At 42.9% G+C, this 14,934-nt stretch overlaps 2 long non-coding RNA genes across 4 annotated transcripts in view; one reads left to right on the top strand and one right to left on the bottom strand.

Moving 5' to 3' along the window:
• LOC129528107 (uncharacterized) overlaps positions 1-14,934 on the top strand; it is a 124,700-nt gene that overhangs the window by 87,608 nt on the left and 22,158 nt on the right. The window contains exon 1 of one of the 3 annotated variants that reach the window (XR_010131757.1): positions 12,335-12,484. The exons of the other annotated variants lie outside the window; for them this stretch is intronic. This is a non-coding gene — a long non-coding RNA (uncharacterized lncRNA). Of the gene's footprint in view, positions 1-12,334; positions 12,485-14,934 lie in introns of those variants that run through there. 3 annotated transcript variants of the gene reach the window in all.
• LOC101151543 (uncharacterized) lies at positions 6,863-10,476 on the bottom strand. The gene is made up of 2 exons (XR_002003244.3): positions 10,146-10,476; positions 6,863-8,515 (listed from the first exon to the last, which is right to left on the bottom strand). It is a non-coding gene; the product is annotated as an uncharacterized lncRNA (long non-coding RNA).

Here is a 14,934-nt window from a genome sequence, read left to right as displayed (position 1 = left end):
GATACTATTTGCTAGGAATCAGCATTTCTGCATTGTCTAGAGAAAGCCTCAGTTTGGTACCGATTTTTCTTTAATGTCTCTCAATCTTATTCTTTGCCAAATGTGAGCTATTATAAAAAGAATTAGTAAGGCCTCTCTAGATTAATTATTACTTAATTATGAATGACTCTGTCTAGATTAATTATAAAAAGAATATTCTCCTCAAAACTTTTCTACAACTATACTTCCTACATCAGGTAATCTCAGGTAACAAGGAAGCCTAGACACTGTTATCCCCAGTTGGCTGACTGGGAAACAGAAATGCATGGTGGTTTAGAGGACTTGTTTTAAGTCACACAGTCAACTACAGAACCAAGCCAAGAACACGGTCAGGTCCCTAGATGCATGACAACATCCTTTCCCTTTGGCTATGCTGCCTCATGATACCATAGGAGGTTTAAAAAGTTCAATTATTCTTTTTTTTTCCTTTTAACATGGGTTTTAGAAAGGAGGCAGGAACAAAGATAGTGGAGCAAGTGTAGAATGCAGATAACGTGGCATGCGTTTCTACCATGGAAAGTAGGACTGAAATTGGAGTTGTTCTGCAGCAGAGGTTAAACAATAAGAAAATGGAGTAGGGATCCCCAAGGCCCTGCTGATCTGAAGAATCCAGGTAAGCATTGAATTAAATCGGATAAGCAAAGGTTCAGGTGAGCCAGACAGTTTTCAAAGTAAATAAAACACATACAGTAATACAACCTTATTTCAGATAACAGAGTTTCTGCATAAAGGAGTTTCAGATAATCAGGGCTTTACAGTATAAACAAACAAGAAGAACACTGGACATGACAGGAACTAATTGAGGAGATTCAAGTAATGAGGAAGCCTAGTATCTATAACTGCATTCTGTGTGGCTTCAAATTATTAAATTTCAAAAATTCAGCCAGGTAGGATGGTGAACAGGATAGAAAATGTAGGGTAATTAAATCATCTAGCCCACATCATTAAGTAACAAAATGTGTTGTGATTTATGAATGTGGAGGAAGGCAGGACAGAATAAAAGCTACAAAGGATGAGGCTGAAGCATCATGTATGTTACGGAGAAGCAAAAGGCAGGAGGAGAAAAGAGGCAAAGGGCTGAAGGCTCTATCAGGGGGTAAAAATTAGATTTCAGGCTTTGTTACAATCCCATGGCACAACGGAAATAGCAAGGAGAGCTAAAGGGCTTAACCAGGCACCGTGGCTCATACCTGTAATCCCGGCACTTTAGGAGGCACAGGTGGAAGGATCGCTTGAGCCCAGGAGTTTGAGGTTACAGTGAGTCATGACTGTACCGCTGCACTCTAGCCTGGATGGCAGAATGAGACCCTGTCTCAAAAAAATAAAAATAAAAATAAAAACAACAACAAAAAAGAATTAAAGGGTGAAACAAGTGTGGATTATTGACTGGGAATATTCAGACTTGCTTGAGAACAATGGGCTATATAAACCACCACCTCCTCCTTTTTCCTCTTCCTCCTCCTCGTCCCCACCACTCTCTTTTCTATCTCCAAGATCCTAAGCCTTCTCGCCGACAAGCTGTGAACTGCAGGGCTTGAGACCCAGTAGAATAGAGACAGGGCTCTGGAAGTGGGGAGCAAAGGGGATAAAAGGATCCAAAGGCCATGGAGAAGAAGGAGAAGTAGAGGTGGTCCATCCAAGAAGAGAAAGGGGTGAGTTTTTAGCCAAACCAGAAAGGGGAAGGTAGTGGTTGGGGCAGAGGCTCTATTTCTGACTTCTGTAATATGGTTATTTCTCCCATGGGTTGAAGGCAGCAGGAACTATGAGATAATTTTTATGAGAAAAGTATTCCCTTTTTTATTGCCTTTCCATATTCTGAATAAGTCTAGAGAGAGCCTCAGTTTGGTGCCAATTTTCCTTTAACACCTCTCAACATTTCCTCATCTCCTCCACCCTCTTTCCTTAACAAAGAGGGAACAGACCTCAATTTAAGAGCCCTGGTCGGCAAAACTGTGGTTAGCTGGAATTCAATTACAATGCTTTGTTTCGTATTTATTTCTATTGATGGTGAATAATCTGGTTTGAAATGTATAGTAGCTATAGTCTTCTTTAAAATAAAATTTGAAAAAAGAATTTATTACATTGGAATTTAAGCTGAGTGATTTGAAACTAATTATCAAACTAAAATTCTTCATTGACCTAAATGTTAAGAAAATGACAGGATGATATGGTGGACATAAACCTTAGTCTGGGAATCAAGGATCTTCCATGAGCTGTGAGTGTGATTTTTGGTCACAGTGATTTCATTTGCACTTTTATTAATGAAAGACATATAGCTGCTAGCCAGAACTTAGCATGAGACGGCCAAAGTTTGAACATATTAAGTTACTAAAGTTCTAGTCAAAGGCAAAGAAATGATGTTTTAGTGAGTCTGTGCCAATTTAATACACATATAAACTCACAAATATTGAAAGGTCACATGAAGACCCCCATCCTACAGGGGCTTTGGGATGCCAACATTTAGACTGGATTATTTCTACGAGACCTTCCAGTTCTACAATGCTGTGCCAAATATTCAGTCTGGTGCCAGTAAAAGCAATGATGTGATAGGGAAGAATAATGATAGATATTGTATTAAAATCTAATTTTCCTTATCTCTACTTTACCTATCAAATAGGTAGCCGAGAATGAATTTACTTGAAACAGAGATCAGATGCCAAGCATAACCATTTCCCTTGTCATCTAAATTCTTCTCTCCTAAGAAAGATTTTTTTCATCAAAAGTTTTACTACACTTTTTTTTGAAGGTCAAAGGAAATGAGGCCTTAAATAGATAAGATGGGCAAGGGGAACAAGCTGGTTGGCTTTTGTCGGCCCACCTTTGGTCTTGAAGGGAGGGACTGCCCCTCTCTCCACTATGGAGCTTCTCCTAGTTGACCTGCCCAAAGAATTGTCTATCTGTGGAATCTCCCTGAGAGCATAATTTCTGTGCCTTCTAGGGAAAACAACAGGGGTTAGGAGAGGAGCTGGTGAGACTGACAGCCTGGGTTCAAACTTCAACTCCTGGAGGGAGCCTCCATTTTATTTAAATTTTCACATTTATCTAGCACAATGACTGAGTGAGTTTGGTTCAATTTCAGGGCAGTTGCTGCTCTTTTTCAAACTTTTGTGTGAATTAGAAAACACACACCTCCTTCCCCAAACCAAAGCATACACACACTCTGTACCCATGAAGCACAAATAGACACCCTGTCCTCAGGGCTGATGCCCCCTCAAGCAGAGCAGGGAGAGGATTCAGCACCACCTGCCTCTGCACTTGGTGCTTTTATGAAGGGCTCCACCTACCAACCCTATGCAGTGCCCCTGACAGTCATCACCATTTCCTAACCAGGGAAGGTTAAATATTTGTGTTTCAAATAGATCATCCCAGCTCTTTTGTACAAAATAGATTGGGAGAGGATGAGGCTGGTTTCAGCAAGTTGTTAAAAGCCTATGGCAGCTGTCCAGTTGGGAAATGATGGGCATTCAGGTGAAATGGGTGGCAGCAGGGACGGTGAGAAATGAATACATTCCAGGGATGTTAAGGAGACAGGGTTGACATGTCTGAGGCTGCTGTGAGGATCCAAGAGATGATGATGATGACAGTGCTGATATTAACAATACTATTGACTGAGGGTTTGTGTTTACCAGTTATTTATATAAGTTATTTGAACCAAAGAAAAAAAAATTGACCACATCTCATGCCTGCATAGTTGCTGTAAGGATCAGAGATCACATAAAGTGCCCAGCCCATAGCAGATCCTTCATCATTGGTAAAAACTGGCCTTTGAAACTCCTGTGTTAGTTAAGAAGCCCTAGTTTGTGGACATGGGTGGATGTTGTCGGCAGTGGAACATAATCAAGACAGAGGCTCCATCACCTTCTGAGCATCAGGTTAGATTCCTCCCGTAACTTTTCAAAGCTACAGATATTCAACCCCACCTCCATTCAGTTAGTCCAAGATAGGGGTCTTGGTTTTCCTTGTCTAAGCCTCAGATTTCCTATTTGAAGGAGGAGGATCAAAATTCCCCCCACTCCAGGTTGTGGAAGGATTAAATGAGGTGTTATGTGCACTCCATAGGACCTCCGGGACATCTCTTTTTATACCAGCTTAGTGTGGTGTCTGGCCCCTAATGTGGGTTCAATAGATGTGACTGCCATGACTGTGGGGTCGAGAAGCAAAGGAACTTAGTGAGGGCCGGCTCCAGGGGTGAGAACACTACACCTGTCACCTGGTTTATAATCCTGGCCCAAAATGTGCTTGTTTCTTTCACAGATGTGGAAACCCAGGTCCAGTCAGGGAGTAAATAATCTCCCCAAGGACACAAAGTGAGAGAGCTGGAATTTGAATCCTAGTCTGTGTCCTTCTGCCATACACCAGGAATCATATTCAGGCCATAGCTAACTATTCTAGAGGAAGACTTGTTACAGAAGTGATGCTGCTGGAGAGAAGAGCCCTTGTCTGTTCTGCTTTGAACTGCTGGGCTGAGCCACAGAGTGAAGGGCAGGGGAACAGCTAGCAGCTGGCCAGGACAGCCCAGAGCCACTCAGACAAGAGCTCAGTGGTGAGGGCTGGGCAAGGAGGGAAGTGTGGGGAGGAGAGGGGGAAAAGGATCAGAGAGCTGTTGATTTCGGGGTGAGCAGAGAATCACATATTTCATGTCTGGTGAGATTAAGAAATGCAATGGTATATGCCTGCCAATACAATGACTGGTAGACAGTAAGTATTCAGCAAACATTATTTTACCTTTTTCTTCTTTCAGAGCTACCTCCTGCCCCTGAGGGGAGGAGTCTATCCTCTTCTATAGGATACACCTGTTGGCTTGTTTATCCATCCTTCCCCTTTCTGGGAATTGTTCTCCATCAACATGTTTATGGGGACAGCCATTTCTATACAATGTGACCTGTATTGATCTATTTTGTGTTGCTATAAATAAATATCTGAGGCTGGTAATTTTTAAAGAAAAGAGGTTAATTTGGCCCATAATTCTGCAGGCTGTACAAGAAGCATGGCACCAGCATCTGCTTCTGGTGAGGCCGCAGGAAGCTTCCACTCATGGTGGAAGGTGGAGGAGGAGCAGGCGTGTTATATGGCAAGAGCGAGAGCAAGAGAGAGAGCAGAAGGTGTCAGGCAACCAGCTCTCATGTGAACTAATGAGCAAGGACTCACTCATCACCAAGGGGATGGCCCCAGCCATTCCTGAGAGATCCGCCCCCTAACCCAAACACCTCCCACCAAGCCCCACCTCCAAGACTGGGGGTCAAATTTTAACATGAGACCTTCATTATCAATGTTTGTCTATCTACACATCCAAAGTAGATCATCATCTTTGGTCTTTGGGGGATTCAGAAGGACGATACACCAGAGAAAAACAACTCCTCTGGCCTGGGAGATTTTGACTTTCTGCTTTTCATGTGTGTTTGCTTTTATCGAAGAGGGAATCTGCTACTTGCCTGATGCAACTGCATTTGTATACTGAACTGGGGCCCAAGGACGTCTCAAATCACTGTCTGGGAATGCCAATTTCTCATCATGAATTAGAAATCAACGCTAGCAGCCTCCCTGCTAAGTAAAAAAATTACATAATTCCTTCTGCACTGCTGCATTAGGCTGATTTTTTTTTTTCCTTTTCCTGAATGTACAGTAAATCCCTAGTGGTTTAAGCCATGGTGCCTCTCCTTAAACACAATATGAAATTGCTACCAAATTTAAATAAAAAATAAATTCTGTGTTGTGTTAAGAGTCTCTCCTGCCAAAAACTCTCACACAATTAACACACTAACAGAATGTGTTGCTAATTTCATGCCACTAGAGTCTTTTCTGCTTCAGAATATAGAAACAAAATCAGGTCAGAGCTCCAATAATAACAGGATTTTGTTAAAATATACAGCCCTGTGTTGTAGATACGTTGTAGGAATGGGTGAAAAGGGGACTCACAGTGATGCATGAAATAGCTCACTACTGCAAATAGAAGTGGGAGAACTTGTCTCCAGCTTCTTTGCAGAGAGAGAGAGGTAGAGAGAGGGGGAGAGAGGAGAGAGAGGGTGGAGAGAGATTGGGGGAGAGAGGTAGAAAGAGAGAGAGGAAGAGAGACTGAGAGAGAGGGAGACGGGTAGAGGGAGAGGAGAGAGAGAGGATGGGAGAAAGGGAAAGAGGAGAGAGAGAGGGAGACAAGAAGAGAGAGGGAGAAAAGAGAGAGAGAATAGAGAGAGAGAAAGAGAGAGGAGAGAGAGGAGAAAGATAGGGAGAGAGAAGAGAGGGATAGGGACAGAGAGGCAGCGAGGAGAGAGAGAAGCAAGAGTCGGAGAGAGGAGAGAGAGAAGGAGGGAGAGATAAAAGGAGGGACAGAGGGAGAAGGAGGTAGAGAGGGAGAAAGAAGAGGAGGGAGAAAGATAAAAAGAGAGAGGAGAGAGAGGTGGAGAGAAAGAGAGAGAGAGGAGAGAGAGGTGGGGGGAGAGAAGTGGAGAAAGAGAAGAAAGAGAGGCTAGGAGAGAGACAGGGAGACAGGGAGAAGAGAGAGGAAAGAGGGACAGAGGGAAAGAGAGAAAGAGACAGAGAAGAGAGGCAGAGAGAGAGAGAGAGTTAGTTCAGCTCAGTCCAAGCCCAGACCCACCAGGTTCTGTGGGAAAGGGTTTCATTATCAATGCTAGTCCATCCAGACATCCGCATACTTTTACAGAGGGAGGCAAACGCCAGGCAAAGAAACTAGGGAAACACAAGCCCAATAAATCACAGCTAGGATTCTGATTCCCCTGGTTCATTCTGAGGCTTCCTCCCTCCACCTCTTAGCCTTCTTACACTGGGCCTCGTCTTTTCCATAACAAAAACAGCGATAATGAAAATATTTTGGCAGCATTGAAGGCCTTTCACATTGTGACCCTGACCTCCAAATCAATTTTCTTTATTCTTAACCTGACCTTGGCATCCATTCTCCCTGGCGTTCAATATTAGTTACAAAATCTTGAACTCCCCGAGACCTTCCCTCCTCCCCAGATAACCAAGGCAGGCCACACTGGGGAAGCTCTGATGAGGACAGAGAGAGAAGGCTTCTCGACAAAGAAAAATCATAACGAGATGAACAAGCCCGATGCCTTCTATAGGAGTCTCATTTGCACCAAATGCTATTAGCCCCATTATTTACTCAGACAACGGTGCAGGCAGCCTGGGCTCCCTGCTTGCGCGGGGCGCTGTGGAGAGCACCATGCATCACCAGCCGGCCCGGGCGCTTCCCTTAAATAGTAATATGTAAGGAAGAGCATGTTACATTTCATCCATCACCCATGGGCTCAACTAGCGCAGAGACTGGAGAAATTGCGCACATTTCTCCGTTGCTGCATTAATACTAGAAAGGGAGTGAACTGAACAGAGAAAGTGCCAATTTCAGCACACATGTTAAAAAGAGAAGCAAAGAATAGCAGAAAAAGAAACCATCTCCCGGACTGAGATGCTGGGGGGTGGGGGAGGTTTTTAAAGGAGAAGACTGCTTTTCAGAACTCCTGTGCATTGACTATGAGAATAAGGACCCACTGAGACAAGAGTTCGGGGTCAGCATACATTTAGGAGAAGAAGTTGGCTGGCAGAGGCTATTTTTCTGCAAATTAGTTTTCTCTCAAGGGTAACGGTGGGGGAGGAGCAGAGGAAAATGAATTGGAGCCCGTTGAATAATCGCGTATTGTTCGGCCGGTTGCGGTGACCTATGAACTGATGCTCCGAGAAGTGTTTTCAGGCCTTCCTTTTATACGGGCGAGGATGGGAAGCCTCTTACAGCTGTTGACGAGTGTCTTGAAGGGGCAACGATGGGGATGGCAGTGTGGCCCCACGAACAATGGTCACAGAGCGTCGGCTCCACTTGGCAAGAGAGGCACCACCGTCTGCTGGTCAGTACAGCTGACCGCAGGGCTGGACAGGTGGCCAGGCAGGAAGGCGAGAACAGGCACGGTTCAAACTTTATGCTGATCACAAAGAATTGAGAAAAGGGGCAAAGTGGAGAAATAAAGTGCAGCAGGACGCGATGGATCGACTTTCCTTGGGGATTAGAAGGACCAAGAGCTCTGCAGTGGTTCAAACAGTTCAGTGCAAATGGAATTCTTCTAGGATGTTTACAAAATAAAAGTGAATCAGTTCATCTAAAAGCATTTGTGCTTCGTTGTTTTCAAGTCCAGATTCTGCCTGGAATGCATAGCATCGTGTTCTTCCTTCAGACATTTTATCATTCTCACTTTGGCATCAGAAAACCCTACATCATCTAAACCAGGGCTTCTCTGTTCCCTTGAAACACCCAAATGAGATGAACTAAAAGTGCAGAGACTCTAAAGTGAAGCCGGAAGGGACCCTTCACAAGGGAGAGACTTCTTTGAAGTCTTGTACTTGTTCATCTTTTAAAAAGTACCTAAAACTGATGTATTGTGCAGCAGTCTGAAATTTAACATTACAGATACCATTTTTAATTCCTTTAGCCACCTCAGTTGTAGGATTTCATTCTAAGATGCAGCTCAACCTGTATCAAGAAAAAAAAGAACAATCACCAATTTAATGCATATTTTGAGTTTAGGAGGACTCCATCTCAGATATCCAAAACTTATAATCTGAAAAAAAAATCTATGTCATAAAAGCAAGAAAATAGAGTAATTATAATCAGGGAAAATGGGAACTTCCAGAAGAAAGAGCCAGTTTCATCTGTGGGTCCAGACAAACTGGGCATACCCCAGTTTGCAAAGCATGACAAAGGAGACAGCTATTGTAAAGTGATGAAAAGTAGACTTCCCTGGTTGTAACTACCTTGTCATAAAATGCCATGCCTGACTCACCCTAGGGCTGTCAGAGCACAGTGTAGTGCCAGGCACATAGCTGGTGCTCAGTAAATACTTGTTGAATTGAAAGTTGTTGATAGCGCTCTGCATTCATTTTCCCCTTTAGGTAGCCTGTGGCAGGGTGGTGAGCCTGGGATGGGGACATCTCACAGCCCAGCAGTAGGACAGGCTGTTCTTCCTGGAGGCAAAACAGGTTAGGGCAGCACATGGTCCCTTCCGTCTGAGTCTGAGTCTGAGTACACACTCACTTTTCATCTCCGCCACAGACCAGCTGCATGATCTTGGGATCCACTTATCTGGGCCTTCCAGCCCTTCTCTGGCAGAAGGAAGCATCAAGCACCATCCTCTCAAAGGTCTATTTAAAAATTCTACAATACTGTGTATTTAGATTTATAAAGGACTTTTCTTTTTCACCAGTTGCTACCTGAGGGCTGAAGCAAGGGGCAAGATAGGGGAAGATATATCAGCTCTGCTCTTGTCTCCCCTGTGCCTTTCCAGTTGGAAGGGCACAGAGGACCCAGTGTGGTCCCACCTGGGAGGCTGCCCACCTGGTGTCCTTTGTCCTGTTCTGGCAAGAAAAACCTCAGAACTGAAGACAGGCTGTAAAGAGTGGTGAAAAGCACTGCCAGTTAGTTACCTTATTACAAATTTACCTTAGATGAGGTAATTCACTAAGCAGGTCGCAGGGCTTCAGTGTTACACTCCTCCCACGGGCCCCCAGTAGTCAGTCTCTAGAGTTTGGCTTACTTAGTACAGGTGACCACGTTCTGGTCAAAGTCAGCAGAGCCATCCTAAGTTAGTGTTCTGTGATATCGGCTCAATGTTTTGTGGTTGTTGAGACTGATTACCTGTTAAAATGACCCATATTTGAGGGTCAAATATTCAGGAGCAGGAAATGAAAAGAAGCAGATTCTGATTTCAAGATTTCAGGTTTTAAACATCAGGCCCAAATCCATACTTTCATTTTGTTCAGTAAAAAGCAAAGCTGGTGATTCTTAGAATGAAAATGCAGTGTTTTCCACTTGAAGAAATCCCAAACTTGCAAAATTAGATAAGTTAGAGAGTTATGTTTTTAATTATAAAGGGATTTTGCTTTCTACAGTGACTCACTCTATGGCTCCCGCTTCCTAGGAATTTAAAGTATTATTTACTCCCCTGCCCCCACAAAAATTCAGATGCCATTTTATATTTTATAAAATCAAACAGAAGATATTTGACTATATTTCAATACAAATAAAACATGGCATATCTCTCTTCTTGACTTAAGATCTCCTTTCTGAAGTATGGAAGTCGTGAAATTCTATCATATTTACTCACCCAAAAAACACTGAGCAGGCCCCGTTCTACGGCAGGCACAGTGCTAGTCCTGAGGGTATATCCTGGTCCTCTGACACTTTTCTCTTTTCTTCTCCATGACTTCCATTCTCTCTGTGTCCTCCAGAGGCTGGGGCGTATTGTGGATCTGATCTGCTGGAAGAGGGGCTAATTATATTAGGATGACAAGTCATGCCCTTCAAGAAGAGCATTGAAGTTGAAGTTATGGTAAATGGTCAAAATAAACTTGCAGTCAGAGGTTGGGAACTTTCTCTCATGGAGACTGGCCGAAAGCAGTGGTTCTCAAAGTGTGATTCTTGGACCAGCCACATTGACATCACTGGTGAGTTTGTGAGCAAAGCAAGTTCCGGAGCCTGACCTACTGAATCAGAATCTCTGGGAATGGTGTTTGAGAAATTGTGTTTTAACAACATTCCAGGTGATTTTTGTGCACATTAAAGTATGAGAACCACTGGCTTGAAGTTAATTAGGCTTCACGTGGGCAAAGCTCTGAAAAAGTCTTCTTTCAAATCCTAATAATATTACCAACTGAGTTCTGTCACCTGCCCAGTGATAACCCTGGTTTAATCTTCAAAATCACACAAGCATCTCCAACCAAGTTATTTATGCAAAGTTCCAACTCAGAGAGAAAAATAGCAAATTCTCAGTGATACTCAAAAGGGAAAATATTTGGACAGGTAATTTTAGGAATGGGCTAGGATCACTATGTACAATAATGAAGTTGAGCAATTAGGTTTGGAAAGCCACAGCACAGAAAATAATTAACCCACAAAGTAATCATCTTGGAAGTCCCAAAGCTAATGATTAAAATAAACCTGAAACAAATGATTGTTTAACTTTTAAGCTGTGCTTGTTTTAGCCACAGTGTACTTCAGGTGTGAGCTCCTGGGAATTCCTCCTGCCTGCCGAGATTGGCTTTAGGACGAGGGCATGTGTCCATTCCTCTGCCTCTCCTTCCCTGGGGATGGTTTCTTTGAGTATCACAGAGTAGCACTCCAGTTTGAGTCGAGGAGGTTGGCTGAGCTGCTCGACTCTGCTGGCACTGAGGGGCATCAAACCCCAGAATGCAGTCTGCAGCTGTGGTGGGCTTCAGCCATATTGAATCCTATATAACCTTGGAGGCTGGGATGCACACTTCGTTTTTATGCAGCTTGCTTTGCACTTTCATTGGCGGTTTATTATTGCAAAGCATGATGCTCCCCTCCCCCACTCGCCTCTCCACCCAAAGAAGTGAATTAATAACTAGAAAACGAGAGAGAAATGAGATCCAGAAGGGTCTGGGCTTCTGAATGTCACTGTGAGCAAACAGCGGTGGAGAGAAAAGGTTCCTTTCCATCTTTATGTGCAGTGCTGTCTCTGCATTGACTTGTTTCCTGACACATGAGCCATGGCTTGAAAGGAATTCAGGCCCCAGCAAATTTTGCATTGCACTTCAATGTGGCCTCTGGGATTGAATAAGGGCAAATCTATTATACTGTTGCCATGGAGACCCTGGCACAACTGCTGATAAAGAGTGTCTGATGTTTGGTAGGCCTCATAGCATGGTACATACCATTTAAAGGACGGTGTGTGTGTGTCTGTGTGTGTGTGTGGTGTTTAGCATGCATGTGTGAGTCTGTAAGGGTGAGCATGCTTGTGGGAGTGGGTGGGGTGACTGGGGGAGGGGAGTGGAGAACAGGGTGCAGTGGGGGAGGAAGGAAGCGTGGCTGGCTTGGCATGTCATGAAGGAATGTACTGTATTTTTACAAGGAATTTGTAAATACTTTCTTGCCTCTAAAAATTAATCCTGCCCTCTAAGAATCTACATGTTAAACAGATGGGGGCAGCAGAAGATGCACAGACTCTCCCCTTGGTCTAGCAAAATTAGTCTTTAATTCATCTGAAAGAGAATTAAGTTAATACAATAAAAGTGAAAATGCGCTCTTTTGCGTCCTTTGACGAATGCTGCCTCCTTTCAACCGTCTGTCTGAGGATCAATAGTGGGTCTGTAAGGAGCGCCAGCATTTGCTAGAGCAGGCAGTGAGATGACGGATTTTAATCATTCACATGATTTTATAACCACGAAACAAAGAAGGCGGATCTGGCTTCCACATGCATAATCTCAGTTTTGCTGTTTTTGATTTTGCCAGTCCTACATGAAATTCCTGTCTGGAAGGCGCATGTCCCGTTTCCAAATTCCATTCCACACCTCCATGTTTGCTCCTCAGTGACCGATATGGGCAACTTGTGTGTTTCATTGAGGCCCTTTTCCCCATTAGCCCCAGACCTGGAGAGGGGTGGCACTGGGAAGTCCTGAGCTGAGCCTCCTCGCTGGCGTTGAGGTGAGTGGGGCATCTCAGGCGTAATCACCTACAGTAAGCAAGCTTCAGAGTGAGCGGCTCTAACAATGGGAGGCCAGGCAATCTGCGACAGTTGATAGGATTATTATTATTACAGAGCGCAAAAAGCTTCTGCTTTCTTTTCTGCTGCTTTGCAGACCTCATAAGGCCTCTCTGTGATTTCTGCATAGTTAATTTGTCAGTTTATAAATTACCACATTATGTTAACGCTGAATGCTTCAAAACACAAATATATGCACAGAGGGCTTGAATATTTGAAGTGTTTTAGTACTATGGGGAAATAATTTTGTTGTCAAGCTGTGGCAGATATAGAACTGCTAGGGGATACATGGCCATTTCATCAGGACTGTGTCGATGATGGCCTGTGAACATCCAAGGGGGAAAATCATCTTTTATCACTATTGTGTACCGTGCCGGTCCAGATGGGGGATAAAACATGCATGAGTTGCCCGCAGCTCTGAAAATAATTATACTCATTTGCCAGAAATGTAGAAAGTGCATCCAACCAAGTTACCACCCATCATAGTGACACTCTGTTTGCATACTGATGAAGTTTAAAGCCAGAGACAATGGTGTTGGTATCAATAGTGGGGTGGGGGGAGCTGGGCACCACCAGTGCCGTAGGATTAATAGCACCATCATTTTATATTATGCAGCATTTCACTTATGCTGCATATCAAAAGACTACTGCCTCTGAGGTTCACCTCACTGTTTAGAAGATTACAGTTTGCTTTAAGACTCCAAACATTAGCATGGCTTATTTGCAGGTTCCATAAATGAATGCAAAAATATCTGTGTCCGATAGAATGCCTAGGATGTAATTATGGGTAAATATGTTTGGATGCCATTATAAGTGCCTGCATGTGTATATATGTGTCTGTGAGTGTGGGTGGGTACCTACATACCCACATGCACACGCATGATTTTGGAAGACTGCAATGGGATATGAGATGATAATATGCGCATGCTAAGTCCTGGTGCTGCTGCAGAGTCATTGATGAATGGGTTTTTTAAATGTAGGAAGAGAATGAATACAAGTAGGACCCAAGAGAATAATTCTTTATATTGCAATCAGCTCAGCTTATATGTACTTGCTTTAATCGTAGAAATCAGCAATAAAAAACATAGACTTGGTTATTTAATCCTTACTGAGTAAAAGTGAACATCTTATAATGACCCTCTAAAATATTATAAAATATTAAATTATTTTGATATGCCTCTCATTTTTAGACAACTATAAAATGATCAGTGCGGCCATTACCAGAAGATTAATAGACTCCTTTAAATTTTTGAATCCAGCAAACATACATGTATAAACCAAGAGGCACTTTTCTAATGGAACCCTGAATTCTCAAAGGTGTTCCATGGTTTGAAAATAGCCCAGTCATGATGTTGTCATGATGCTTATTTTTAAGTAATGATTTTAATTAAACCCCCTAAAAAGGGAACAATTCTATACTCCTCTTATATGGGCTGTACTCTGATGATTACACAAGTGCAGTTTCCCATTTTACTCTGGTGTCATGGGGGCAAGGATAATTTCCATCTCATCACATGAGAGAGACACTGTATTTCACTCAGCACAAGGCTCCAGTGTAATCAGAGGAAGGGTTTTATACTACAAAATTATAACAAAATAACCAAAGAAAAAGTATTGTTTCAACAAAAGTGGTTCAAAGACAAGAATGTAATGCAGGAGATCATAGAATATTTTTATATGGCAACAAAAATAGATTTCTCCAACTCACTGGGGCAGACTGGACCAATAAACTCTTCCAAGGTTTTCCAGTTTGACTTCTTTAAGAATGGTTTTTGAAACACGGAAGGAACAGCGAATCCCCACAGCTTGACACTAAGTAGTTGAGAGATAGAGTGAGGCAGGCAAGCCAGGGCACTGGAGGAGTTTCACACAAGTGGGTGGCAGGATGTACTCTTGGTAAATTGAGTACAGAAAGAGGCATATTTACAGAATGATGCTTCTGCCTTCCCCTGTATTGGCAATAATGAGAATACCATTCGGATGCTGCTAGAGGCCTGAGGACAGTCCTGAAACTGTCAAGAATCAAGATTTTCAGGGAAATCCAGGTAGTGCTCATTGAGTCAAAGACTTCTGAGAAAAGTAGGTGATACATTTATTTAAAGTTCAATGAGAAATTAGGCTAACTTTATGGTTCTCAGAACTGGTATTATTGATTAATTTTACATGCCTGTAGTCTTTTACATGGTCACAGCTGTCAAAGAAAAAAGAATGAAGAGAGAGCCAGACAGTTGCACGCATGCACACACACACACAGTCACACATGGGGCTTTTCCAAGGAGTTAGAAGTGATAGGAATGAATGTTTAGAGGGTGCTTTACTACATTGCATATATATATTTTTTTTTTTCTTATAACAAAGGATAGATATTGCCACCTATTTTAAAGTTAAAGAA

Source organism: Gorilla gorilla, chromosome 19 (genome assembly GCF_029281585.2).
Source record: "Gorilla gorilla gorilla isolate KB3781 chromosome 19, NHGRI_mGorGor1-v2.1_pri, whole genome shotgun sequence".
Taxonomy (NCBI): Eukaryota; Metazoa; Chordata; class Mammalia; order Primates; family Hominidae; genus Gorilla; species Gorilla gorilla.
The sequence above is the reverse complement of the archived record's forward strand: the minus strand, read 5'-3'. Positions and strand labels throughout refer to the sequence as shown.